Genomic DNA, 2,003 nt, shown 5'->3' on the forward strand with positions numbered 1-2,003 from the left:
AGATACCCCTTAGCACGTTAAGGCATATGATTTGGGGTCCAGCCATGGAGAAGAGTTTAGACACTAGGATAAGATGAGGAACACACCCATTATCAAGAAATCACATTAGGATTCTCTTTTTCACCTGTTCTTTCAAACACTAGTGCTTAGGAAATCTATTGGAGGGAAAAGCAGTCAAGGGTAGCTTAGGGTTAGGGGTAGGGTTAGGGTTAGGGTACGGCTTAGGGTACAGTTTCGGGTACGAGGTAAGTTATGGGTTAGGGTTAGGATTAGGGTTAGTTTTAGGTTTAGGGCTGGGTTTAGGTTATGGGTTAGGATTAGGGTACGTGTTAGGGTGAGGGTAGGGATTAGGCTTAGGGTATGCGTTAGGTTTAGGGTAGTGAGTAAACCTATCCCACTCTGTAGATACCCCTAAGCACGTAAAGGAATATTATTTCGGGGTCCAGCCATGGAGAAGAGTTTAAACACTAGGATAAGATAAGGAACACACCCATTATCAAGAAATCACATTAGGATTCTCTTTTTAACCTGTTCTTTCAAACACTAGTTCTTAGGAAATCTATTGGAGGAAGAAGCAGTCAAGGGTAGCTTAGGGTTATGGTTAGGGGTAGGGTTAGGGTTAGGGTACGGCTTAGGGTACGGGTTCGGTTACGGGTTCGGGTACGGCATAGGGTATGGGTTAGGGTTAGGGTTATGGTTAGTTTGAGGGTTAGGGCTCGGTTTAGGGTACGGTTTAGGATTAGGGTACGTGTTAGAGTTAGGCTAGGTGTTAGGGTTAGGGTAAGCATTAGGGATAGGGTAGTGAGTAAACCTATCCCACTCTCTAGATACCCCTTAGCAGGTCAAGACATATGTTTTGGGGGTCCAGCCATGGAGAAGAGTTTAGGCACTAGGATAAGATATGCAACACACCCATTATCAAGAAATCACATTAGGATTCTCTTTTTAACGTGTTCCTTCAAACACTAGTGCTTAGGAAATCTATTGGAGGCAGAAGCAGTCAAGGGTAGCTTAGGGTTAGGGTTATGGGTAGGGTAAGGTTTAGGGTATGGCTTAGGTTATGGGTTCGGGTACGGGTTCGTGTATGGAGTAGGGTATGGATAAGGGTTAGGGTGAGGGTTAGGGCTCGGTTTAGGGTACGGGTTAGCATTAGGGTACGTTTTAGGGATAGGGTAGCGGTTAGGCTTAGGGTACGCGTTAGGGATAGGGTAGTGAGTAAACCTATCCCACACTCTAGATACCCCTTAGCACGTTAAGGCATATGATTTGGGGGTCCAGCCATGGAGAAGAGTTTAGGCACTAGGATAAGATGAGGAACACACCCATTATCAAGAAATCACATTAGGATTCTCTTTTTAACCTGTTCCTTCAAACACTAGTGCTTAGGAAATCTATTGGAGGCAGAAGCAGTCAAGGGTAGCTTAGGGTTAGGGTTAGGGGTAGAGTTAGGGTTAGGTTACTGCTTAGGGTACGGGTTCGGGTATCGGGTAAGGTATGGTTTAGGGTTAGGATTAGGGTTAGTTTGAGGGTTAGGGCTCGGTGTAGGGTAGGGGTTAGGATTAGGGTACGTGTTAGTGTTAGGGTAGTGGTTAGGGTTAGGGTACGCGTTAGGGTTAGGATAGTGATTCAACCTATCCCACTCTCTAGATACCCCTTAGCACGTAAAGGAATATTATTCGGGGGTCCAGCCATGGAGAAAAATTTAGACACTAGGATAAGATAAGGAACATACCCAATATAAAGAAATCACATTAGGATTCTCTTTTTAAGCTGTTCCTTAAAACACTAGTGCTTAGGAAATCTATTGGAGGCAGAAGCAGTCAAGGGTAGCCTAGGGTTAGGGTTAGGCTTATGGTTAGGGTTAGGGTACGGCTTAGGGTACGGGTTCGGGGAGGGCTTCGTGTACGGCGTAGGGTATGGGTTAGGGTAAGGGTTAGGGTTAGTGTTAGGGTTAGGGCTCGGTTTAGGGTATTGGTTAGGATTAGGGTACGTGTTAGGGTTAG

At 45.5% G+C, this 2,003-nt stretch overlaps 1 long non-coding RNA gene across 1 annotated transcript; it reads left to right on the forward strand.

Moving 5' to 3' along the window:
* The first annotated feature begins 534 nt into the window (after positions 1 to 534).
* On the forward strand, positions 535 to 1,701 carry LOC309663887. The gene is made up of 2 exons (XR_014265512.1): positions 535 to 1,039; positions 1,118 to 1,701. It is a non-coding gene; the product is annotated as an uncharacterized lncRNA (long non-coding RNA).
* The last annotated feature ends 302 nt before the right edge of the window (positions 1,702 to 2,003 follow it).

Source organism: Balaenoptera physalus (assembly GCF_965194825.1).
Source record: "Balaenoptera physalus genome assembly, chromosome: 7".
Classification (NCBI taxonomy): domain Eukaryota; kingdom Metazoa; phylum Chordata; class Mammalia; order Artiodactyla; family Balaenopteridae; genus Balaenoptera; species Balaenoptera physalus.